The sequence below is a fragment of the Bos grunniens genome, chromosome 11, assembly GCF_055505025.1.
Source record: "Bos grunniens cultivar Pamir isolate PY7600 chromosome 11, Bosgru_T2T1.0, whole genome shotgun sequence".
Lineage (NCBI taxonomy): Eukaryota > Metazoa > Chordata > Mammalia > Artiodactyla > Bovidae > Bos > Bos grunniens.
In genome coordinates this window covers 41,412,395-41,439,553 of record NC_141175.1, presented here as the reverse complement: position 1 = coordinate 41,439,553, position 27,159 = coordinate 41,412,395, and the positions used below count along the sequence as shown (strand labels likewise).

The following is a 27,159-nucleotide window of genomic DNA, read 5'->3' as shown; positions in this document are numbered from 1 at the left end:
GATATCAGTTTCCCAACCAGAGATTGAACCCGAACCACAGCAGTGAAGGCCTAACCACTAGGTCACCAAGGCACTCCTTCTAAATTGATTATTTATGTATTTATTTACTTTTGGCTGCACTGGGCCTTCGTTGCGGCACACAGGCTCTCACTGTGGTGGTTTCTCCTGCTGTGGAGCACAGGCTCTAGGGTGCCCAGGCTGCAGTAGTTGCGGTGCACGAGTTTAGTCGCTCCGCCGCATATGGAATCATCCAGGACAAGGGATCAAACACGTGCCCCCTGCATCGGCAGGCAGACTCAACCACTGGGCCACCAGGGAAGTCTTCAATTTAAATATAAGAGAAAGGTATTATAGATAGGAGGTATTAATAGATATTGAAGTGAAGTGAAGTGAAGTCACTCAGTCGTGTCCGACTCTTTGCTACCCTGTGGACTGTAGCCTACCAGGCTCCTCTGTCCATGGGATTTTCCAGGCAATGGTACTGGAGTGGATTGCCATTTCCTTCTCCAGGGGATCTTCCCAACCCAGGGATCTAACTCGGGTCTCCTGCATTCTAGACAGATGCTTTACCGTCTGAGCCACCAGGGAAGTCCTAATAGATATTAATAGGTATTAATTAGTTAATAGATATTAAAAGGTATTGATAGATAGGTATTAATAGATATTAATTAATAGAAGAAAAGTTGTGCATTTTTGCCTGGGAGCACAGTTCTAGTTTGAATCTCTAGCTTAGGCCAGTTCACTTGGAGGCTGTTGTTGAAGAAACAATGACCCCAGTCTCCTGTCTTTGTCTATTTGCTCTTTTGGAGAAAAGGTAACATTTCCAGCCTTATTCACTTTTCCCTTATTCACTTCATGGCACACATAGAAATGGTAATATTTGTAGAGCACATTAATTACTCATGGCCAGAAGCAACTTGACTGACTGGTCCCAAACTGGCCCAGGCTTCTCCCAGCTGCCCCAACAGTCAAGGGCACAACACCTAGGCACAGCTGTAATTCAAGAATGACATGCCAGTAAGGAAGCTCTGCCTCAATCCAACTGGGTATTAAACCCACTTTTTTTTTTTCCTTTTTTTTCTAAACAATTATAGACCAAGACAGGTTTCTACTTCAAGTGACTGACACATAGCTCATGTCGTATGCCACTCACCACCCACAAGTTCAATAGCACCCAGACTGGTCCATACCCTAGTCAAGGAAACAACCCACTGATCATACAGTTGTGTGTCACAACAACGTCAAGTGGGTTTAAAAGTTTCTAAAAACTATCCCATTTCTGTATTGCTCTGACATGGACCAGGCATAAAGATTTCGAAGGCATGCACCAACGGGTACAGGTAAACAGCACTTAATTTTCTAACCATTTCCTGTGCAAGGAAAGCTGAGAACCAAAGAGTTATTTAGGTCTAGAACTAGTAATACTATTTGTCTTTTTTTTTCAAATCTATTTTATTACAGTCAGATTCACATGCCCATAGCCATGACTACAGGCTTTGGAAGATGCACTTCTGCCCTCAAGAATTAACTCAGTTAATAAACTCAAGAATTAACTTGTTTTTCAGATGATGTTGCTGAAAGCCAGAGATATAAGTGACTTTCCCAAAGTTCCAACCCATCGGTGTAGCAAATCTCCGAGACAAGCTTGATGTTTTTATTCACAACTCCAATATGACCTGAAAGTGAAAGTGAAGTGCAGTTGCTCCGTCGTGTCCGACTCTTTGTGACCCCACGGACTGTAGTCTATTAGGCTTCTCCGTCCATGGGATTTTCCAGGCAAGAGTGCCGGAGTGGATTGCCATTTCCTTCTCCATATGACCTGAAATAGAAAGTATTCTTGTTAGCAGGTCGTTTTCATCAATACCTGGCATGACTTTTGGTAATGCTAATGTCCTAACTACCAACTCTCACCTAAAGTGAGAATAGGGCTGTCAGTTTGGTATGTTTTGGTCTATTTGGGCTCCTGTAACAAAAATACCACAGGCTGGGTGACTTATAAACAACAGAATTTTCTCTCTCACAGTTCTGGAGGCTAGGAAGTCCAAGATCAAAGCACTAGCAGATCTGATGTCTGATAAGAGCTTGCTTCAGGCTCACAGATGGACATCTTCTCCCCGTGCCTTTACAAGGTGGAAAAGGCAAGGGCGTTCTCTGCATGCATGCTCAGTTGCTCAGTCATTACCAGCTCTTTGCCACACTATGCACTGCAGCCCACGAGGCTCCTCTGTCCATGGGATTTTACAGGAATTTACGTGGTATTTTACAAGAATACTAGTCTGGGTTGCCATTTCCTCCTCCAGGGGATCTGCTCCACCCAGGGATCAAACTCAGGTCTCCTGCATTGGCAGGTCGATTCTTCACCACTGAGCCACCTGGGAAGCCCAAGGGAGTTTTCTGGGGTCTCTTATAAGGGCGCTAATCCCATTCATGGGAATAATCCCACTTTCATGACCTGATCACCTCCCAAAGGATCACTTTCAAATACCATCACATGGCAATTACATTTCAACATTTAGCCTCTGAGAGGACACAAATCATCGTGTAGTAAGGAGTGTTCAGTTTTCCAGTGGCTCCTAAGTTCCACTCTGAAATCTAGCAGCACTCTTTCAGGACAGGATCTGGGCCAAAGTCTGGCTCAGGCCAGAACTTCCCTGGCACCAGAGACATAGACTTGTGGCAACAGGCACAAAGCCATGTCAGTTGGAATCATTATTCAGGCCTTCAGATCCCATCTGATTACAAAGGCTCTCAACAAGCCAGAGCACATTCACCAGCAGATCTGAAACCACACCACCTGAGGAAAAGTTGAAAGAGTAGGAGATGTTCAGGCTGGAGAACAGCAATTTCAAGGTAACACAGAGCTATCCATAGACATTTGGAGGGTTGTCACATGACAGATGAATTAGGCATATTCCAAGGGGCTCCAGAAATTCACATGAGGAGCAGGTGTATGAGACTGTCATCTTAATGTGCAGAAGAGCTTTCTAGTAATTGTCTCATGATTGCTTTGAAAGGTAGTGAGTTCCTCAGCACTACAGGTATGCAAGCATGGATGTTTAGTATAGTATCAAGTATTGCCAGGTAAAATCCAGACTGTCCCATTTGAATCTAAATGTAAACAAAATTACAAATATGTTTTCAGTAACAGTCTGTCCCAAAGATTACATAGGACATACTTGCACTAGAAAAGTATCTGAAATTTGAATTTATCTAGATGTTCCCTATTCTTATTTGCTAACTCTGGCCACCCTCAGTATTGGCAGAACAGCCTGGACTATGACTGTATCACTCTTTGTACAACTATAGGAAGGTGTGCTGAGACAAGCTGGTGTTGGGCTAAATGAAAAACATAATTTTTCTAAAGAAAAACTGTCCTCCTGAGTCTCTTAGAGTTAATACAAACTACCCAGCTGTTCCAGCCGAGGCTGTCATTACAGAGCTCAATAAAATGGATCCTTTTCAGCTCCAGGGGATTGAGAGTTGCAGGGCTTCCTCACGGAACAATAAGAACTTGTCGGTTTTGTTTAGTAAACATAATGTTTGATACCAAGCACTGCCCTCTGCTTGTTTACATCCGGCTCCACTGCCAGCCAGGGGCAAGGCCTGTGGCTCCCTGGTCAGGGATCTTGTCAGAAAGAAAGCAAAGACCATAGGTGTCCCCAGGAGAAAAGACCTAAGAGCCAATCAGGAAAGGATTCATGCAAAACCTCACTGCTTCCACCCGAGACCCACATCCCTGCCCCTGCCACCTCATGAGAAAGAGGTTTCAGCATCTGGGTCCTCCCCCAGTCCCCACCCCTGAGCACTGTGCCCTAAGCTCAAAACTCAAGCCTGTTTCTTGGCCTAGCAGCACTCTGTCAGCTGACCTTAAAGAACCCTACACTGAAACCAAAAGGATCAGGATGTGATTCTGAATTTCTGGTCTTTCATCAGTTTCAGTCAGATGCTGGTTCCTCACCAGTTCAGCCCACCAAATGGAGGCAGACCACTGCGCTCAGCCAAATCATTAATGCTGTACAAATTCCAAAGGCTGATGGTCTTAAAAAGGCAAAACAGAAAACAAAGCAAGCCTGAAAATGCCTAACCCATCACCGTCACTCTCCCTACACCTAGAGCCCTGTTTACAACTGGCCCGCTGCACAGAGCATCATTCCTCAGAGGACCCGTGGTGGGCGTGGGGGGTGATATTCAGTGTTAGGAGGTGATGACACCACCCAGCTCCTGACTGTGTGTTGGTCCAGCTCCGACCTGCTCCATGACAGAGGGCAACAGAAGAAGATGAGCCCAGCTTGGGGAGGGGGCTCAAGACAGAGTGGAGGGGAAGAGAACGCAGTTCCAACTGCAAATAACCAAATCCATTCATTAACCAGCAGAATGGGAAGTGGGTAAGGGTGGCTTGTTCTATACTTGTATCCAGAACCACCCTCGCCTGCTCCAAAGCAAGTTGATGCTGAGAAGCCAGAGTCTAAACCCATCGACCGCATGGCTTAGACCAAGCTGAAGAGCAGAGTTGAAAATAGACCTCGATTATCGCTCTATTCAAGCAGCCAGTTCAGTTGTGTTGAGACTGAGCTGGCTCTGAGTAGCCATCCCACAGCAAATAGCTTTTAGTCTGTGACTCCAGAGAGGTTAGCTAAGTCGCTTCAGTCGTGTCCAATTCTGTGTGACCCCATAGACGGCAGCCCACCAGGCTCCCCTGTCCCTGGGATTCTCCAGGCAAGAACACTGGAGTGGGTTGCCATTTCCTTCTCCAGAGAGGTTAGGGAGCCAGAATTCCTTCTTTGCTCCACCAAGCACCCAGAAGTGAAAAATAATCAGAAAGATTTTTGAAGCCTGGGCTTCTGTGCTTTTCACAGACCTGCCCTGAGCAGGTGACTTGAAAGCTCAACAGCAATCCATGTAGCTGAGTTTCCCAGAGGATGCCCCAGAGAAACATTTACGGCAAGGCCATAGCACTGCCCGTGAACTATGTTGTGTCTAGCTTCAGCAAGACCTTTCCAGCTCACTCACCAGAGAATTCTTATATCCAATAAAGACCCAGAAACCTGGGACTCCTACTCGCAGGCTATTTCTCTAGTGATGCTAGGAAGTTCCTCTCCTCTGTTCTGATTCCACATCCTCCTCCCCTCCTCTCTACCCCCACCCTCTCCAACAACAACAACAACAGCAACAAAACCGACTGTCTACTTTCCCCTCCAGAGTCATCTCAGCCACTGTGAAAATATGATTCCATTACCAAACTGGCAACCAGTGTCCCCCAGCCTCAGTTTACCACCATTTGTGCCAAAATTAAAATAAATGGCTTTGAAAAGAGAATCAAGACAGAAAAGAGTAGGGACTTCCCTGGTGGTCCAGTGGTTAAGGCTTCATGGTCCCAGTGCAAGGGAGCATGGTTCAATTCCTGGTCAGGGAACTAAGATTCCACATGCTGAATAGCTCAATAATAACAACAACAAAAAGACAGAAAGGAAGGAAGGAAGAAGTGACCAAGTGAGATAAGGGCAAGAAGAGAATGGAAGGAGAATGAAAAGAAAGGAAAGTGTAAAGGAGGAGAAAAGTGCAGGAGAAAGGATGGGGAGAGAGGATGGAAAGGGAGGCAGAAGAAAAAGAGGTAATTATAATACTGTTCTTGTTCTTCTTATCTTTCATGAGAATCAAGTTTCACTTGTAAAAGGCAGAGACACCTCCAACTCAGGAACTGTCCAGGGCTTACCTGACTCCAGGACAGGAACAAAGGGGACAGGAATTGAAGAGATAGCTTCTGTTGTAGCCCCAGGGGAAAGGGGTCATGGGGGTGGGTGCAAGGGCACCAGGGAAGCCTGAGTCCACCTCAGAGGTGACATTCACCCATGCACCCATGTGGCCCAGGATTCCGAGTAGGAGGAGCATGTCATTTCTCAAGTTCCCTCCTTCTGGGGTCTCACCCCATTTGTTGGGGAGGGTCCTTTGCTTTTTCTCTTCCCTGGCTTCCTGCCATTAGTATCGCCTGGTGGCTTCTGCTTCACTGGGACACTGCAGGAGACTCAGTCCCTTCTTGAGAGTTGTAGACAACTGCAAGAAGGAATAAAGACAAGCATCAGAGAAGGCCAGCATGGATTTGACATAAGGTTTCCAGAAGCCTCAACCCAAGCCCACTGCAAATTGCTGTGCTTAGTCAATTGCCACCCTGCCTGAAACTCCACCCTTTAACCAATCATCAGTTATTGATGCCTTAATGTGAATTGGCTTATCTGACTGCACAAAAGAAGGGGAAAAGGTATACGAGATTCTCCCCACCCAGGAAGTGCTAGGGTCTTGGGCTCTATTTGTGTGTATAAATGATCCTATACATACACATTCATAAATATCATTTATCCACACAACCTTCCCAACTACTATGGAAATTACCCCCAACTTAGCACTGAATGAAATAAGCATTTATTACACTCATGAATTCCATGGGTCAGGAATTCACAGTAGACTGGGGACAAACCTTCTGCTCCTTGATGGCTGGGTTCTCAGCTGGAAGATTTAGACACTGGGGTGGGGATCATCTGGAGCCTACTTCTGTCACATTCCTGGCAGCCGATGCTGGCTGCAGCTGAGCTTGTAGCTGGGTAATGTCAGCCACAACACCTGTGCATGGTTTCTCCATGTGGTCTGGGTTTCCACATGGTAGCTACACTTCCAGGGTGACCACTCCCTGATAGAAAGTCAGTCAGAAGCCATATCACCTTATGACCTAGCTCAGAAATCACACAGCCCCTCTCCTGCCTGACATAGAGGCTCACCCCATTGCAAAAGTGGCTGATGATTCCCAAATCTGTATCTCTCTCCCAGATTCTGGATCTGATCATCTGACAATGTAATAAATATGTCCTCCTGGTTGGTTATCAAACTTCATCCAGGCCATGCAGGCTTCACACGTCCCACACTGAACTCAGTGTCTCTGCCCTGCTTCTCTTCCTGGAAGAAAGTGGTTCTTCCAAGTCTCCGAGCTGGTTAGCTGTACTTTTTCTGGACACACATCTGTCTCTTTTTCTCCCCAAGATACATGCTTTCCCAAATATTTCGTGCAGACGGTTCATTTCTTATGTCCATATTACACATAGAAAGCTTAATTTCATCAGATAAGGATGGTGATCATATTCCAATACCAGGAATGTTTTTGTAAGGAAAAACAAAATCTATTTACAAAATTCTAAAAGCCTGAGATGCCATAGGAAACTTGACAAGATAGAAAAATGACACCGTGGAAAAGTGGAATCAGAAATGTTATGGAAGAGAAGATAAGGAATAGGAGGAGGAGCAGAAGAGAGGAAGAGAATAACCTCACTTGATAAGCTCACTCTCACAAGGAAACAGCTTCTGGGGAGCCAGCCACACCTATAAAATAACATCTCACTCAGCATCACATATTTTTCTCAAACAACCACTCTCTCCTGAATGCTACTGACCACTCCCTTCTTGAGGGGTGGTATCTGTCTCCAATCACCCCTCCCCAGAATCCTTGCTGGTGAAGCATTCAACTAGGACACCCAGGCCATCAACCAGGCATTGGCAAACCGCAGCTCAGGCCAGATCTAGCCCGCTGCCTGTGTCAGTACAGCCCCAGGCCAAGAATGACTTTTACATTTTTAAACAGTTTGTTTGAAAGTGTCTAAACAAGGACAATACATCATGACACATGAAAATTACATGAAACTGAGATTTTCATGTCCACAGAGTTTTTTTGGAACACCTCCATGCCAATTCACTTACATATGGTCCATGCACTGCAGTAGAAAAGTTGAGTAGTTACACATTGTCCACAAATTCCAAAATATTTACTATTCAGAACTTTAGAAAAGGTGTGTTGACTTCTGCCTTGAATCCGTCCAAGTTACAGCTCTTCCCTCCCCCAGCTTCCTTGGAAAGAACCGTATAACTCCTATGCTGTCTACTAGTGTCTTTTCCTATCTAGCCTCAGAATCCTTCACGGAAATATGAGTTATGTCCAAACAATTTAATTGTACGTCTCCTCTCCCCTTGCTCACAAAGCCCTTTGGCAAACTCCTGTCTGCACTGAACTTCTCCTTTCTGAGTCCACCTGTGGTACTGCCAGCTAGGGTGACGATTTACTGTGCTACAGTCTTCACATTTTGTTGTGTTACTGCTACAAATTCCTTGAAGCAGTTTCTATGTGTTACTCCAAATTATACACATGGTTTGGGCTCTTAGTACGTGCAAAGCACTAGAGAGAATTTGAAGAAGCATAAGACACAATCTCTGCCTTCATGGATTTATAATGAGGGAGGAAAAATTGTATTTTATGATGCACACACACATTATATATATATATGCAGTGTTAGAGTTCAAAAGATGGGAAAATGTCATCTATTTAGGACACAAAGTATGGGAACCAAACCAAGAACCAGCATGAGACTTTAGGGGCCAACAGAGGGCAGTGAAGTCAATAGGAATTGTGAACCCCAAGAGACAAAAATTACTCCTGAGTCAGCTATCTCTCTCTACCTAACAAGTTCCCCTCTTTTCAATAGGAGAGATGTTTTCTTGCCTTGCCATATGTATGAACCGGAACAAGGACTAAAGCCAGGGCCTGTGACTGACAGGTCTTAGGAGTGGGACAGTGGCTGCAACATGTAACGTGCAATACAATATTCAGAATCACTCAAAGATGGAACAGACTGCCTTAAGAGAATATGAGTACCTCCTACTAAGACAGGTTTAAACATGTATTAAATGCTCATCATAAGAGGATACAGGCGATGATTGGACTAGATCCTGTACCCATCTACAAGGCTTGGATGTTAGACACTATACAGCTTCTCAGCCCTAATCCAGAATTACTGGATTAGAATCTCCTAGACTCTAGTTTGGAGAAGGCAATGGCACCCCACTCCAGTACTCCTGCCTGGAGAATCCCATGGACGGAAGAGCCTGGTGGGCTGCAGTGCATGGGGTCGCACAGAGTCGGACATGACTGAAGCAAATTAGCAGCAGCAGCAGCAGCAGACTCTAGTTTATTAGAATCAACTAGTCTTCTAAGTGATTTGTACACACATTAAACTTTGAGAACCAGAAACTAGACAGTCTTCCAATTTCCTTCCAACCCTGAGAACCTCACTTTCAAAATTAGGCACAGGGATCCCTTGAGAAACTAGACATTAGTAAAGTTATTCTGGATAATATCCTTGCTGCTGCTTTAAAAGAGATTCTTTAAAATCACCCATGAGTTTTCAGATATGCAGTATCATTAGGCTTATAATGTTGTCAGGAGCATCAAGTTTAAGGGTCAAGGAGATTACACCACAAATAAGAGTTTGCAAATGATATGATGTTATAAACATTTGAATTCTCATGTGTGCTCAATTCCAAAACGCTATGCAGGCCAAAAATACCAACCAGTGCTTCCTTGGTTCACATCAAATTCATGTCACAGGCACAGTCACAGCCGAGAAGGGTGTCATGGCCTATGCTGACCCACCTACAGGAGAAAGCTGACTTCCTGGGACCCTCTGCAATCCTAACAACAGACACTGCGGGAATCATCGCGTGTCAGATACTCTCCGTGTGTAGTTCCCCACTCAACACCAAAAGGAAAAGAAAGGCAGAGGACTCGTGCGATCCCTTCTCAGCCTCCCCACCCCCGCCCATATTATATTCTGCACACATGCTGAAGTATTAGCATCGGCTGATTTGGAAGGAATATTGGAAATGAAGTGATAGCAGAGTAAATGTCAATGCATTCAGTGTGACACCGTGAGCACCAGATCTTAAACAGCTTCATCATTGTGGCATTTACTGTATCCTGAAATAATATTAATCCCACTGTTGTCTTTCTTGATGGAATCATCCATGAATATGGTTTATGGGCCTGGCCAAAGTGATAATAGGTTAAAAGAACAGCCCATCCAGTGTTCCACTAAATTAAGGTCACTTCATGGAATTTAATGAAACAAGTGCTGCATGGGGTTTTCAAAGGACGTTCTTGTAATTCATGTCTATTTAGGACTCTTGATAACCAGAAACCTAATTTCTTAGAGTAAAATAGCTTTTTGTAAAGCCTGGTCATAGAGAAGTATAAAAAAGAAAAAACTTTAAAGGGCAATAATCAGACCTCAACTGTAATATTTTGTTATTTCAGATCCAAAGTTTAAGCAAAAGAAAGTTGAGAGGGAGGCAATGAAATACTTTGAATAAAGCCAAATAGGAAAATTCATCAGATTCATATGTCATATGGCAGTTGAGAGCTGAAATAAGGATCTTGCCCTATTCGTTCCCTTTAGCCACATACCCGGGAGGTAAAAAGATCTTGGGCTAGAGAAGAAAAGATAATTAAAAGAACTCTTCAAACTTTAAGAATGGTAGGGAAAAGACAAGGACACATATCCATGGCTGCCTATTTTCATTTCACTGGCCGAGGCCAAACAGGGCTCAAGGGTTTAAACCTTCTCTAAGAAAGCCATAGTCCCAGACTCATGCCCTTGGAAGTACAGGAACAGTTCATTTGTCCTTTTTGAAGACGGAGCCAAAAACATCAGACAATCTCAAACATTTATTTTGCATCCAGTATGGATAGTAGGACATCTATGTTTTAGGGCAGAGGTAAGTCTCAAAGGGATGCTGCAAGTTCTTCCTAGACTGTGCCTTTTTCTTTTTCCTTTTTACCAAGGACTTTGTATTTTTGGTTGAGGTAAGGTCACAAACTCAAATAGCAACAGACGTCAGACAGGTCATTTACGTAGGTGAAGTGGGCTAGATAAAATAGACAATAGGGCCTGGTTGATACTGTGTTCCACAGGGGAATGTTTGTCCCCTTGAAGCAGAGAAGCTGACATTTGAGCTCAGGATAATTATCTCCATGCCAGAACACCAGACTTAGTGTTGCTAATTTTTGATTTTTCAAAGCATTCCAGAAGCTTCATCTTTATAGTCTAGCAATAGAAATAGTCTAGCTTTAAAGTGGCATCATTTTAAATTTTGTTTTTAAATGTTATGGGCCATCATGCATGTGGGCTGTGGCTCTAACTCAGCTTACAAATTGAGAATTTGTGATTGTGTGTCAGGACAACAGCTAAGGCATGTCATTTAGACTCTGAGGCACTAGATTGGAAAAGAGAGTGAGGTATTAAATATAAACCCAGAAAGTACATACAAAAATATGCAAAAAGCAATCATTTGATTTTTATCACATTAAATAAAAAGAAGTCATTTCTTTTCTATCTCACCCATTTTCTCTCTGCACTAGGCCAATTCAGTCAATTTTCAGTTAATTCTGCTTTATAGGCAAATCTTAGCAAGGTGTCTGAGATCAAAGTTATTTTCTCTGATTTCAGGCAGGGTGGTGGGGGGGGTGAAGGAGTAGGTCCTAGAGCCACCCACCACCTTGGGGACTCTTACTGTGAGTTTCCATGGATAAGTCTCTCTTCTCACCTCTGTATGGTGAATCACCAAAGTCTATTCTGAGCTGCCCCTTTTCACAAAATATGTGTCAGGATGTCTCTCCCCATAAATTTCAGTTATACCTCTCAAGACAAAACTGGGTTAATTACCCAGAAAGTTGGCTGTCTTTTAAGGGCCCAATTTACTCTGACCCAGAAGACACATATGTAATATATTCAGCACAAGCTGCCAGGCCAGTCTCTCAGATCCCCAGCTCAGTTATGGCAGGACGACCCAGTTTTTCAGCTTCTAAAAATGCTGAAGATGTAATCTGCCCACAGCAAGTGCCCAGCTGTCCTCTGAGGTGTCCCTTAGCTGGAAACCAAGTAGAGGACTTGATCGAGAGCACACACTAACCCTTGCAGTGGGCAGGGTGGAAGACGGAAATTGCAGAGGCCACTCAAGCCCTCTGGGTTGGAGCAGCGATAGCTCCAGTTGGAGCAGCGATAGCTCCAGCTGTCTGGATTTTCCAGGAGAGAGCACAGTGTGAAAAGTGCAAACCAAGAGCCACCCTCACCGCACAAGGCCAGCCTCAAGAATGCCTTTACCCTGAGACATCATTTCCCCACAGCATCCCTCCATCTCCTCCTGTGAGCTCATAGCAAGTACAGCCTGTGCTGAGTGACAACTTGTCTTGCTCTATTATTTAACTCTTTCTGTGCCTATGCCTTAACTAAATTGTGAGCATTTTAAAGTTAGGGTATATTTGTGATATCTCTTTATATTCGACATAGAGCTAACACTGAGCCTTAAGTGTTGGTGGGTGCACTTAATAATTATGGAAGGGAAATGGAGTCGGAGGTAGGGGTTAGCAGATATAAGCTATTTTATATAGAATGGATAGACAAGAAGATCCTGCTATACAGTGCAGGGAACTCTACTCAATATCCTGTGATAAACCATGTTGGAAAAGAATATTAGAACAGAATGTATATATATACACACACACATATATATATATATGTATAACTGAATCACTTTGCTGTACATTAGAAATTAACACAACATTGTAAATTGACTACACTCAATTAAAAAAAAAAAAAAGAACGTCCACAAGAAAAACAAAATTTCTGGAAGGGAGGAAAGGAATTGTCCACCAACAGATAAAAGGTAAACTCAGCCACCAAGAAGAATTCCACTTCACAGAGGACAGGAATATCAGCACAATACCCATCAGTTAACAAAGAGATTATAAAATGTGATTTTCAAGCTGGCATCTCAAGCTCCTGGTCACAAGAAACTGAAAGGAAATGGGAATGTGATTTCTACTCAATTTATGACATTGTCTTAGTAAATTCTTAGAATATTTATTTGAGTCCAGTCATTCCAGCAGGCTTCCCAGCTGGCACTAGTTGTAAAGAATCTGCCCGCCAATGCAGGAGATGCAAGAGATGAGGGTTCGATCTCTGTGTCATAAAAATCCCCTGGAGTAGGAAATGGCAACCCACTCCAGTGTTCTTGCCTTGAAGATTCCATGGACAGAGAAGGAAGTCTTCTTCCTTCTTCATGGAAGGCTACAGTCCACGGGACCACAAAGAGTCAGACGCCACAGAGTGACTGAGCACAAGAAAGCACAATCAAGCTGGCAACAGAAACCTATTCAGAGAAGACTATCCCCTGAAATATGTGTGAATAACTTCTGCTTGATGAAAATATATTTATTTTATCCAATAATTATTCATTGGTTTCTAGTGAATCTAGAAGGAAGTCAGTAATGATGTGACTTTTTTAGCTTCCCCAAATCAAAAGGATGGAATCTGATTTGGCAAATATGAGAATATGTTTTTAGCACAACACATGTCAGTAGGAACCAGCATGATCTCCAAAGGTCAGTGCTGGTTAGTTCAGGCCTGCCCTCCTCTCTGTTGGCTCAGGCTCTCTGTCCTTTGCTCCAGGTCACTGTACTAACCTTCCCAGAGGGCTCTCTCCATATATCATGGAGTTTTATACACCCATCCTGAACTAAGAAGCAGGTAAATATCTGAGGCTTCAAAAATAAAGACAATTCACAAAAGACAAGAAAAACAAAATGTTTGGTTAACAAATGTTTGCCGCACAGATAAATCTTTCCAACATAAAAATTTGTCTCTGATAATGTTCTCTTCTTGGTACAGGTCCAGATATAAATTCTTTTAGGCAGTTAAGCAGATCAAACATGGGTCTGATGGCCCACTGCACAGCAAAGCCAATTTGTGTTGTGGTGAAGGAAAATATAGCATTTACTTTAGGGCTCAGCAAGGAGTATGAGCAGCTCATGCTCAAAAGACCCAAACCCCAGTGACTTTCAGGGAAGGGCTTAGTTTTAAAGGCAACAGTTGGGATAAGGATTACAAGGGGAATGACTTAATCCTGATTGGTTGATAGTGAGGTAATAGGTTGATATTTGGGGAATCTTATTCCAACCAACCTGGGGTCTATGTGCTTGTGGTCAGCTTGGGGTCACCACCCTCCTCCTGGATGGGGTATCTTAGTTCCTGCAGAACATCTCAAAGATATGTGTCAGACTGTTCCATATATCCCTTGAGGATGAACTAAGATGCTGAAATATTATTTTCTTGACTGCTTTTACTTTATTTCTGCGTTCTCTCACTTCTGCATATTCAGCCCCCTCTCCATGGCCCATGTAAGCCAACCAAAACCCAAGCCTGCAAATGTCTCAAGGTAATGAAATCAAAATCTAAGGACCACCCATCACAAGCTATAGCCAATCAAAAGGCTCCTTTCTTTGCTTCTGCACCTTCTCTATATAAGGTGAAATGGAATATTTCCTGCTGTATCAGTAAACATAGGATGTCACAGTCATCCACCATTGCAGCCTTCCAATGTGAGCCAGTGAGCCCTGAGAAAACTCGGGGCTGAAAAGAATACCTGCCATCTAGTAGCCACCAGACTGCGGCCACTCCCTGCAAACCCCTAAGGTAAGTCCTGAGGAAACTCAGGAGGTGAAAACACAGGATTCTGGCCCCAGATAGCTGATGTGCATATCAACGGAATGATTTCAGTAATCCCAGACTCCTGCATCTTCCCATATATAGAAAAGTGCTAAATTCCTTAACCTGACATATCTGATTTCTTAAGTTAATATTTTGACATTCCTGACTACCTGCCCTTTGTTGCAAAACTCCTTTATATCCTAGCTCCTCGCCTTGCCTACCCTGAGCAGTTTCTTAGTGCTATCTGAGGTGCTGTCTCCAGGGCTGCAGTCTTCATTTTGCCCCAAATAAAACAACTCACAACTCTACAACTCTAACGTTGTGCAATTTTTGTTGTTGTTGTTTTTTTTAATCAACAAAGGCTTTCCCTGGCTCCTGCTGTTGGAGTGCTCCTACCCATTTCCAGTTTGGTGCTGCCCAAGCCAAATTGACTTTTGCTCAAATAAACTAAAATTTTTCATATGACTCAGTTTATCTCTGAACTGCAAAGACCTGACTGTGCTGCACAGAGTAAGTTCACAATCAATCAAAAACAAGTAACACAGTATTTCTTCTATACCAGGCATTGTTATCTTCTTGGGGAAAACAAAGGTGAAGAGTATTTTTGTCTTTGTATCACTTTGAGTGACCTGGGAAGACAATAGCCATACAAGCAAGGATAATGCTAGCTGTGGTCAGTGGAAGAAGCAACTCTCAGTGCACAGAGCCCTCTTCCCTCCTTCTGAATTTGAGAACAAGGTGGAGGGTGACCCTCTCTGGAATAAAAGCCAAGAGGGACAGGGCCTGCTATCTGCAGAAGAAATCCACTTAGCTCTGTCTCATTTGGCTGTTACATTTGCCTTTGAACCATAACCCCTTCCAGCTACTCTTTACCACACGCACACGCACACATACACACACACACACACCCCCTTTTTTCTGCCTCCTTCTACTTCTTTCCACTTGTTTTCTCATTTCTTCTCCTTCCTGAGCCTCTCTCCATCCTTTCCTTTCCATTGAGCTTTTCTATAGAAATAGGCCTCTAATGTGACACCCTGGTGTCCCGCAGAAAGTGTGCATTGAGGGGTGAGCAGGGGGTGGGAGGCATCAAGATTGGGTTCTTTAAATAACACTTAATGAACAATAAACACAATCCAGCCCAGCCAAACTGGTACTTAGCTCCTAAGTACCTAGTCAATGGCCCATCTGTCATATTGTTAAGACCTTTAGAAGCTGTTTAACAAAATGTTAAATGAGATGACATTCAGCAGGCAGCAAAATGCTTGACTGCCTAATGCAACCCCAAAGAGCCAGCCTGATGGCAGTGTCTGATATAATGCTCTGTATACCCCTCCCAAGAACTCAGGAGCAGAAGGTCTCCCTGCCTGTCACTTCCTATCTTGCTAAAGTGAGCCTGGGGTGGGAAGGACATGATTACCATTGCCAAGGAGGCCCCAGCCAGCTGATGAGATGCTTTTCTGAAGAAGCATGACTGAGAGGGGGCACCTGGAAATAAAGCCAGTAGAGAGAAAAAAAACAATAATTCATCCGCAGTTTCATTCTCTCCCCTTCTTCGTCGCCAGTGGACCCTACCTCTCTCTGTTGGCCTTGGGGGAGAAGGCAGGGGTGATAATGAGACACGACTTTTTCTAAGAGCTGAAATATGAAGCCAATTACTAAGGGGAAGATTTCCAGCAAATTGGCTCCTGATAGCTCACATTTATCTGCTTTAGATTTGCATAGTCGGGAGGAAAGACTAGGCTTTGGTCCAGGTAACAAAGACGGAATCTCTTCCGCAGGAGGCGAATGACTGATTCAACTTAAAACCTTCAACCCTTGTATCCAGAGTTCAACCATTAAAGGCAATAACAAACAAATCACAAATCTCACAAAGAATTGTTTAAAGGGAAAAGGAGGAAAAGTTTTTTCTAAAAAAAGTTTTTCCCCTTTGGCTAATGTTATGAATCCTAAAAGAGGCTTCTTTCTCTGCAAAGAGAAGAAAGCTCCAAAACCTTTGTAATGACAAAGTTCTTCACTGCAGAGTAAAATTCCCAAATCTTTTTTTTTTTCCTTTCTCCATTTCAACTTAGAACTCCCTGGCTTTTATCCTATTTTCAAGCATTTACGTCAAGGAAGGGAGTAAATATACAGCAAATTTAACCAGCCCTCAGAACCCTACAGAAAATAGAAGTGGTACCCTCTCCTTGATGGATTAAAAAACTAAAATCTAGTCTTACTGAAATGAATCTCCCACCTATAAAGTCATCTTGCATAACTCAACAATAAAAGAAATAACCAAATAATCCAGTTGAAAACAGGCAAAAGAGTTGAACAGACATTTCTCCAAGGAATATACTTAAATGGCCCTTAAGAACATGAAATGATGAAAGGATGCTTGATAGCATGAGTCATTAGGGAAATGCAAATTAAAACCACAATGAAATACCACTTCACATGCACTGGGATAGCTATAATCAAAAAGACAGATAATAACAAGCATTGGTGAAGATGTGGAGAAATTGGAGCCCCGTCATTGCTAATGGGAATGTAAAATGATACAACCACTTTGGGCTATAGTTCCTCAGAATATTAAGCATCATGACTCAGCAATTCCACCCCTAGACATACATGTACTCAAAAGCAATGAAAACATACATTCAAATGGAGAGTTGCACACTAATATTCACAGCAGCATTATTCATAATAGCCAAAAAGTAGAAATTGTCCAAATTTCCAACAACTGATGAAAAATAACCAAAATGCATTCACATTCTTTCAATCATTAATTCTTTTTTTAATTAATTAATTAATTTTAATTGGAGGATAATTACAATATTGTGATGGTTTCAGCTTTTCTACAAACAAGAAGCAGGCAGAGGATACTGGAAGGTGGGGGGTGTCTGTCCCAGGAAGACCCCAGAGGACCCTGCTCAGTTACTTCACTTCCACTCAATGGCCAAAGTGAGTGACATGGCCATGCCTAACCTCAAGAGCCTGGGGAAGTGCCTTTCACCAGGGGCCTGGAAGGAAAGAACCAGAAGTACTGAGGAACAGCCCTGACTGATGTCTACCACAGACAGGATCTGGGGGCTCAGAATGGCTCTTCTGCCAAAAAAGTGGATTTATCATGAACCAGTATAAATCTCTGCTTAGACATACACTTATTTTTTCTTTTTTTCACACTTACTTTTTATCATGATTTTCTGGCCTTATTTAAAGGAAAAGGCCCTGGATTAGTAGCCAGGCAACTCATCTCCTACCTCTGCTTATTACCAGAAAGTTACTTCTCATGTATTCACTCAGAAAACACTCATGAAAGGTCTTTTAAGGCCAGGCATCATGAATTTACCCTTTGTTTAGACAAAAGGCTGAATGAACCATCTAGGTTTCCTTATCTGAATCAAATAGGGGATGAGTAGCCCAATGAATAATTAAAGGTAAAAGTTGGTTTACCAACTTAAAAACAAACAAACAAACAAAAAAGCAGGGGAAAGGTTAGGGCTTCAATGGGAAAGTATGAATGGTTCTCTTGGGGGTTTTTTTTAATACTAATTGGAATGGGCAGTTGTCTGTCTCCTACCTAGACTTCAAAGAGAACATCCTTAGAGGAGAGTTAATGGCAGCTCTATTTTCTGGAAGCTCTAGTTTAGTTAAATAAGAAAAGTTCAAGTAAGATCTCAAATGTTTTCACTTTAAAATAATCTTTATGCCCAAAATAATTCTTTTACTACCAAGCCCTCACGTAATGCTGCTGGTCCATGGACCACAGTTATAAAAGCCCATGGACCATCTCAATGTCACCTTCAAGTTTCTAACACTGGGATTCTACACTGCTCTGAAAATATGTATATATACTATCATGTGTCCTGGATAGTGTAAGAAATAACAGACAGAGGTTAAGTTAGTCAGATAGAACACAGTTCTCACCCCAGTTATTCAACACCCTAAGATTCTGGGCTGCCTACACCTAACAGGCAGTATGCTATGCTAAGTCACTTCAGTCGTGTCTGACTCTGTGCGACCCCATAGACGGCAGCCCACCAGGCTCTCCCGTCCCTGGGATTCTCCAGGCAAGAACACTGGAGTGGGTTGCCATTTCCTTCTCCAATGCATGAAAGTGAAAAGTGAAAGGGAAGTCGTTCAGTCATGTCTGACTCTTCGCAACCCCATGGATTGCAGCCTAACAGGCTCCTCTGTCCATGGGATTCTCCAAGCAAGAGTACTGGAGTGGGGTGCCATTTCCCTAACTGCCATAGGAACAGGGGACAGTATATCTCATTAACCACATCCTGCTGGGGAGCTATTATGTCCCTGAATTCAGGACTCCTCAACCTATGATATCCACGTAACCTCACCCCTTCAGCCCTGCCTCATGCCAATGTGGGCTCCACAGCTTGGGCTTGTGCTGCCCACCACTGTCAGCAGTGTAATGTCCTGTTGTTGATCACAGTAAGAAAAGCCCATTTGAAATAGAGTCCCTGGGTAAAGGTTCCAAACAGACTCTTGATTAAATACTTTCTGATACCTGAATTTCTGCTCTTATACCTACCACTCCCCTTGCCAGTCAGGCATGCCTGAAACACAGCCAGATGGGAGACATTCAATAAACTTGCTCATTCTTCCCCCCATAATCCTGAGATTTACGGTGTTAATTTAAAGCCCTCAGACATCTGTGACACCATACCACCTTGGCCAATGTTTCCTCAAGGAGCTGTATGAGTTTTCTAAAGAATTCACTGTTAGATCAATATTAGCTTTAAAGGAAAAGTTGCACCCTGAAGTCAAAGCAACCACATTGCTAAACCAGACTCCAATAGTTCTGCAGGATGGGAAAAATGCTTACAGGTAAGTGCCAGTCCTGGAGGAGTTACGAAAATCACTCAAGTTGCTCCTACATTCAAAGATGGGCAAGAATAGGAGACTTTGACTTTATTCTTAAATTATTGTTAAAATATGCATTTTCCCCCTATACACAAGAATTATACATACAGATTGAGTACATAAGGTAGAGAGGGAATCTTGGTGTAATAATGGAAAGAACTTGGACCAAGAGTCTCTAGAATGGCACTATCTATAAACCTTTCTGCAGCCATGGTAATGTTCTTTCTGTGCTGTCCAATATGGTGGCCATTGGGCATTTGAAATGTGGCTAGTGAACTGAAGTTTTCATTTTATTTGACCAATTTCCATTTAAATGGCCATGTGTGGCTAATGACTACCATCTTGGGTGCTGCTGCTGCTGCTGCTAAGTCACTTCAGTCGTGTCTGACTCTGTGTGACCCCATAGACAGCAGCCCACCAGGTTCCCCCGTCCCTGGGATTCTCCAGACAAGAACACTGGAGTGGGTTGCCATTTCCTTCTCCAATGCATGAAAGTGAAAAGTGAAAGGGAAGTCGCTCAGTCATGTCTGACTCTTCATGACCCCATGGACTGCAGCCTACCAGGCTCCTCCGTCCATGGGATTTTCCAGGCAAAAGTACTGGAGTGGGGTGCCATCACCTTCTCCAACCCTCTTGGGTAGTGCAGCTCTATACCCTGTTTCAGGGGCTTCCCAGGTGGTGCCAGTGGTAAAAAACTCACCTGCCAATGCAGGAAACATAAGAGACATGGGTTTAATCCCTGGGTTAGGAAGATTCCCTGGAGGAGGGCATGGTACTCAGTATTCTTGCCTGGATAATCCCATGGACAGAGGAGCCTGGTGGGCTACAATCCATAGGGTCAAAAAGAGTCAGACACAACTGAAGCAACTTAGCATGCATACCCTGTTCCAAGGGTATGACCTTGGGCAAGTCATTAAACTTCCCTGAATCTTTAGTTCATTTTGGAGAAATTGAGAGCAAGAATAAGAGATATCTGTGGTTCCTTGGAGATGTCTGTGTTTCCTCGGAGTTGTCTCACTCTATAATACATGAGTAAATACAACAGTTGCTCTTCTCATTGTGTTCAGATCTTTGGTTAAAATTAGGAACATTCTTATTCTCTCTCTCTCCCCCTTCTCCTCCCTCTCAGCATGTTAGTGACCCTCATAGAGAGAAGCATTTTATGGCATACAATCTAAATATCAATACATAACCCAACAACCAGCTGCCTGGTCACTAGCATCGCTCCTACTTTCCTCTAAACATAAGACAAAATTAAACTTCTCTTGTTCCATTTTGACAATAATAACCCCTGGCTGACCTGCACCATGAGCTCTGTGTTACAATCAAGGCTATTTTACCTGCACACTGACCAGAATTCTCCATTATGGGGTCATAGGGCAGAGTGCAGTGGAGAGTCAGACAGCTCCACAATGCCCATGTGACCCGGCCCCCAACTGGCATGGCCCCACTCTGCAAACCTTAGTTAATTTCAGAGCTGCCTCCTCCCAGGTTTGACGGGAGCTGGGGAGAACAATTACAGAAATGATTAGCATGCAAATGGGACCGGCAGGCTATGGGCAAGAACTCTCTCAGTAAGGACTGCAGAGGCCAACTGCTCTCTGAGCAAATCATCCTACTCTAAACTGAAGAAAAGTCACTGGCTTTTTTGTCAATGGAAAATGAGTTTATCTCACTATTTTAAATGCATTATTCCTAAATATTTTAATCAAGCAATAAGAACTGGAGACTCAAAATATAACAAGATCAAAGTTTGAATACTACTTTGTCTAAAAGACACAGTGGAACTTCTGTTTAATTTATTCATTTCATCTCAATCATTTTCTTCCTTGCACTTATTGGTGTCCTTGCATGCCTCAACCATGAGGCCATGGACAGGTGCTAGTTCGTACCAACATTTTTCCCAGTTCAGGGCACATTTTAAAAAATAAGGACACTGTAATCAATTCTTTATAAGGCTAAATTTATTCAAGTTAAAGGAGAGTGCTATTATGTTTGTCCTACTTTTGATATTAAGAAGTTCTTTCTTTTGTGAAATGACTGTGATTCTAAATTAAAGTTCGTTTTTTCAGTTTGCTTTTGTTTTTTTTTGTAAATATCCTTACCAGAAAAATTAACTATTAACTGCCAAATTTGTGTGATGCCTGTTTTGCTCGGTAATAAAATCCCAGTGCCTGAGATCCTCTGGTTTAGGTATCAGCAGAGACATTATCCAGCTCTTACCAGGGCCAGGAAGGCCATGGTGCATATAAAAGGACTCAGCATGGAGGTGCTTTGATCCTCCGCTTCTCTGTGCTCCCTTAGTGGAAAAAATGGTTCACCTAATCCCAAGTAAGGGCTTCCCAGGTGGCTCAGTGGTAAAGAATTTGCCTGCCACTGCAAGAAACACAGAAGACACAGGTTCAATCCCTGGGTTGGAAAGACCCCCTGGAGGAGCAACCCACTCCAGTATTCTTGCCTGGAAAATCCCATAGACAGAGGTGCATGGCAGGCTGCAGTTTGTGGAGTCACAAAGCATAGGACACAACTGAGTGACTGAGCATGCACATGCAATCCCAGCTATGGAAGAAAGATATTTTTCTGATAGCATCACCACCCCAGTGATATCTGCTTGGCACTGAACAGCCTCAAATCAAAAAAAAAAAAAAAAAAATTAAAGTCTCTGGACCAAATTCATTGAGTTAGGGAAAAAAAAATACATATCAGTATGAGTTATGCTGATTCTAAAAGTGAAAGTGTTAGTGAGTGGCTCAGTAGTGTCTGACTCTGCAACTTCATGGACTGTAGCCCACAAGGTACCTCTATGCATGGAATTCTCCAGGCAAGAATACTGGAAAGTGTAGCCGTTCTCTTCTAAAGGGGATCTTCCTCCCCTCCCCCAGGTATCAAACCCAGGTGTCCTGCATTGCAGGCAGATTCTTTACCATCTGAGCCACCAGAGAAGCTAACTCTAGATATTGTATGAGGCTGACTCTAGACATTATATATTCCATCCATCCATGCATTCTTGACATAGATCATCCCTCTCTGGGCCACAGTATCCACAAATGAGAGTTGCCTTCACATCACCTCCACGCTTCCTAAAAGGAGAGACGGAATGAAGCCATCCGCCCATCCCAATTGTTCAAACTTCAGTTCTTGGGAAGAGCACAGTCTCATCAGGGAGAAGGACTGGTAACCAGTACTTGCGAGAAAAATGCTTTCAGGATAATCAAGAGAGTTTTTCTACCTTCAAGAAGCAATAGGAGGGTTTGTGAGGAGCAAAAGGAACATGTGAATGTGTGCAAGTGTGTGGACGGTGGATAGTGGAAGAAGCTATGGCAGAGGCTTAGGACAATGACAAGGATGGGGACTCAAGGCTCCAGAGGGGAACCAATCCGGAGCAGCCAACCTAAACAAAATGCAAAGTAAGTTTCCACACAACAAAGGGTAAAGACAGAGGCTCTGTGGTCCCCAAATCAGGAATTTGAGCATCGCTGTATCAAGCACTAGGCTGCACTCTTTGCACTGCTGCTGCTACTGCTAAGTCGCTTCAGTTGTGTCCGACTCTGTGTGACCCCATAGGCGGCAGCCCACCAGGCTCCCCTGTCCCTGGGATTCTCCAGGCAAGAACACTGGAGTCGGTTACCATTTCTTTCTCCAATGCATGAAAGTGAAAAGTGAAAGTGAAGTCGCTCACTCTTTGCACAGATTGACTCATTTAATATTCCCAGCAACCCTGGGAGACAAATGCCAGAGCTGTCCACTTCCTCCTGCAGAGGAGGAAACTGAGGCTCTGGTAGGTTAAGAGGCCAGCCAGAAGTCACAAAGCCAGTAAGATGGAATTTGAACCCAAGTGTGGCATGATACCAAAGCCCTTGATAACAGGGACAACTTTGCTACAAGAAATACCAGGGCAAGAGACCATTTCAAATGGATGCTCAAGACAGAGCAATTAGACAAGAGGACCTTGAAACTGCTATTTTCAAGACAAGTTTTAATCATTTATGTTATCACATTAAGGCCAATTTCTTACCTGCTTTCTGGAAATGAAGTAAAGTAGTTTTTGGCATTTCTTCTTTGCAGAGTTGCAAAATGGTAGAGCTACAAGGGAACTCAGAGACCATCTGGCCCAAATCCTTTGTCAGATTCTATGAGAGTCTCATGAAGATGCAATAACTGTGGTGAGCATCCATGCTGACAAGCCAGTGACTTCTGCAGAGCTCAAGAAGACACTCCAGGTAAATGAGTTCATCTATCATTTGGCATAAAGTGGGATTTCAAAGGGATTTGGAACTTGCCCACCATCCCCAAAACATGCCACTTAGGCATCTTGATTATTTTGAGGCACTTGAGAAACAGCAGGTGCAGGAAAGGCTCTGGTATGCCCTGAACCCAGAAGAAAACATCCTTATCACCAAAGACTGAGAGTCCATGCTGAAATGGATCTCCAAAGAAAATCTCCTGTAACAACCTATATCTTCCATTAGTTCCTCCCCATATATTTCCTGATCATTGTTCCACCCTTAATCCTTCTGGTCCAAACCTCTTTGTCTTGTCACATCCCCATAATTTATCACTCACTGGTAAGCTTTGGAGCCTGACAGCTTCTTCGGGTCCTCACTTTCCCTCTGAAGAATCCCACGTACATGTGAAAAGATTAAATAAATTTGTATACTTTTCTCCTGTCTCCCTCTCATATGTCAGTTTCATTTCTAGGCCAGTCACAGAACCCAGAAGGGTAGAAGGAATTTTTGTTTCCCCTACAGTTTTTCCAATAGTGTTAAAAAAATTTTATTACATTAATATTTCAATGCCAAAAAGAAACCTGGCCTCAGAAGTATGCATGCAGACAGTGGGCTCAGGGAATCCTGATGACTCAGAAAAACAGCAAAAATATAAGAGATGTGAATATAAAGTTGTGGGGTGCTGGTTAACAGATAGTCTCATTATGGTACGGTCATCAGTTTTATTTCTTAGTACATATAACCAAGTCAAGAATAAATTTGGTTAAAGAATATGAACCAGTCACAATGCATGCTTAGGTAGATTTTATGCCTATGATCAAACAGACTTTTCTTGCTCAAAAAGTAACTGGACATCCAGCTCCACCATATTTATCAAGAATTATAAATGACTCAGAACTGGCTTGAATCAAAATTAGTAACCAGATACTGTTACCTAAGACTTGGATAATTCCTTAATCTCTTCCTCCTCCTTGAGAATTCGTGTCCTAAAATTCATCATGAAAGTTAGCAAAGAAGATGAGCCACTGGATATTTCTGCAAACCTTTGATTTCACATGGATCTCTATAGTTTTAGCTAATTTCTCACAAAATCAATGGTCTTTAACATGACTAATAGGACTTAACAGTTACATAGATTGCTGCCTCATTCTGGCAATTTACATTCAGTCTCTGAAAAGGCATATTCCAGCCGCAAGCCTACAGTATTGCTTTAGATTGAAACAATAAATTCCAAGATGACAAGTAGTATCCAAAGGAAAAGAGTAAGACCCCCTAAAGTCTAATATTGTGCTAACTCACAGAAATAAATGTGTTCTTTTTGTAGAATGGTAGAGTTATGGCAGTCAATGTATCTTGAATCAAACAATGAATTCACAAGATGAGGTTGTCATTTAAAAATCAGAATTTGATCCTCAAAAGTCACAAAGCTAACTTTTCAAATAATCTTCAGCTCTCACCAAATTACATTGTCCTTTTTATACAATAAAAGGTAATCCTGGCCAACATGGTATTCTGCTACCACACAAAGGAATGGATGGCAGGGTGGGAGCTGAGCAGACTAGAGACATGGTCCCCAGCCCCTGTCACCATAGGTTAGCAGTAGGGGAGGGAAATCAGACATGAGCCTCAGTTTATAATCCAGGAGACCATCTTAAGGCTGAGAAGCAGGTGGGTTGGTTATGAAGTTTGCCAGTAAAGAGCCCACAAGAATATTTCTGGAGAGAAAACTGAAAGCTGGTAATGAAATTGAATCAGAAACCAGAAAAACAGAGTCAGGAACACAATCTGCTGGTGTTTCTAGATGTTTAATGAACAAAAGTTTCTGTGATCAAAAGCGTTTGGGTATGTGCTAGGTGAAACATGTTTTTGTTTTGTTATTTGGCCACAACATTTTCACTCTTAGTTAAACTGGTGTCTGTCATGACTCTCCAAGAGTCATATGTAGTATATAGAGTTTCCAAACTCATTTGACTAGGAATTCTGTGTTCATTAAAGCAACCATTGGGCCATGTGGTCTACAGAAACAGGTTTTGTAAATTCCCAAAATGTTTGATTTTAAAGATAAGAAAATTGAGTCCCAAGAAGTTAAAAGATCTGTCCAGCGTGCTATGGCTGCATAGATGCAGAGCTAGAGCTAGGACCATCTGAAGTGCCCAATTTGTGGTTCATCACAGAGAACCACATGGCCCATGTTTTTCTTCTCTTCTAGTTGAAGGCTGCCTTCTTTAGACACCCATGAGCTTAGGAAAATAAGTTACATTCTTCTAACAGCAGCCAAACAAACTCCAAGGTACCTGTGCCAAACCTTCCCAACAAGAGACCCACGACTATCTACCTCTGGCCCTTCTCTGCACCCACGTTCAGGAAACAACTACAATTTCAATTAGAACACAGATACTCTTCCAGAAAAGCTACAGAGAAACTCTATGGTGATTAATAGCTGATTAACTTCTCCTGCCAAACATCTGCAAGCTCCATTAATCAGACAAGATGCTAAACAGTAATCAGATGAGCAGTGAAAATACTGAGCCTATGAGAATATTTTCCCTGAGTAGGACTCAGTACCTGTTACACAGAGCCCATGGTCTGACTGGGGCTCACAGAACTCTGAGTCCTGAGGTCTACATTCTAGATCCTTCTCTTCCTGGGTCCTTCCAAATGTAGGCAGGAAGGAACCTGTTTCAGCACTATGTTTTTAAGAAACGAAGGTGGCAGGGAGGGAATTGATCCTCTATTACATGAGTGCTAAGTCGCTTCTGTTGTGTCTGACCTGGGAAGCCCTGACCGTCTATTATCTAGACTCAAACAATCTTGGCTCAAAAGACATCAGTGTCTCCTTATCACTCACTGAGCATGGTTTAAAATCCCTGGCCTGGTGTCCAGGGTCTTCTGTCTTCTGTCCCTACTTCTCCCTGATTCTCCCCCACAGAACCCTCTTTCTCACCCACACAGGAACCTTCATTTCTGGTCTAGGTTAGGCTGCCTTGCCCCATTGCTCACAGATCCCCTGTATCTTTGTCATGGTACTTGTGACACTTCCAGTTTACTTCTCTATATCCCCCACAACTTGAACTTCCTTCAGAGTTCCTTAGAGACAAGGATAATGTCTCATTCACTGTGGGTGTCTCCAGGAGATCACATGACCTGGATGTAGTAACCAGCTTATAGTTATCAATAGATGTGGTCACCAGTCTCCAAGACGGCCCGCAAATGGTCATGACCTCCAGCAGTTCATGCTTCTGTGCATACACTCTCATTGAGTATCGGTTGGACTATGTGACTTACTCCTAATGCCTAGAATAAGGAAAAAGTGACACTGTGTGACTGAGACTAGGTCATAAGAGGCAGTAAGGTACCTCTCTCCTGTGCTCTTAGATCACTTGTTCTGAGGAAGGTTAACCACCACATTGTGAGCAGCACTACGGCCCACATAGCAGGGATTGGTCCTCTGGCCTGGGAGGACCCTCAGGTGACTGCAGCCCTTCTGACACCTTGATTACAGCCTTGTGAGAAACCATGAACCAGAAGCACCCACGTAGGCTGCTCCGAGATTCCTGACCCACAGGAACTGCGAGGTAATAAAAGTTTATTATTCTAACCTGCTAAGTTTGATGATCTGTTTAATAACTAATACATATTTTGGCACCTGGAAATGAAGTTCAGCTGCAACAAAAATCTCAACTAAGGGGATCACAGGAAAGATCCAGAGAGTGATC

The 27,159-nt window shown here is 43.1% G+C and overlaps 1 long non-coding RNA gene across 1 annotated transcript in view; it reads right to left on the bottom strand.

Annotated features, from left to right (window-relative positions):
- Window positions 1–1,433: 1,433 nt before the first annotated feature.
- Window positions 1,434–27,159, bottom strand: part of LOC147362992 (uncharacterized) — a 42,765-nt gene continuing 17,039 nt past the window's right edge. Inside the window, exons 2-3 of the long non-coding RNA XR_015136686.1 lie at window positions 5,714–6,051; window positions 1,434–1,819 (exon numbers count right to left, since the gene is read on the bottom strand). This is a non-coding gene — a long non-coding RNA (uncharacterized LOC147362992). The remainder of the gene's footprint in view (window positions 1,820–5,713; window positions 6,052–27,159) is intronic.